We start from the raw sequence: 319 nt of genomic DNA, 5'->3' as shown, positions 1-319 counted from the left end.
GCAATAAGCCACTTCAGGCCGTGGGTTCAAGAATCAAGAGAATCAAGAGCTTTTTATTGTCATTGACAAATAAATTTGACAACGAAATTGCGTTTTAGAATACACTGTACATGTACCCCAGGGCCGCTGCTCATACGAGCGCCGCCACTAACACACCTCCTCCACCTATGCTCTATTGATAACGGGCAAGGGGCCGTTATCAGTCGAGCATAATCCATGGCCTCTTATTGCTTACACCTGTTATTGTATTCTACTGCACTGCATACATGTTGTATAAAGTAAAGTATTGTGAGTAAATAAGTGCTCCAAATCATCAGGC

The sequence above is a fragment of the Engraulis encrasicolus genome, chromosome 22 (genome assembly GCF_034702125.1).
Source record: "Engraulis encrasicolus isolate BLACKSEA-1 chromosome 22, IST_EnEncr_1.0, whole genome shotgun sequence".
Taxonomy (NCBI): Eukaryota; Metazoa; Chordata; class Actinopteri; order Clupeiformes; family Engraulidae; genus Engraulis; species Engraulis encrasicolus.
Note: the sequence above shows the minus strand (reverse complement) of the source record.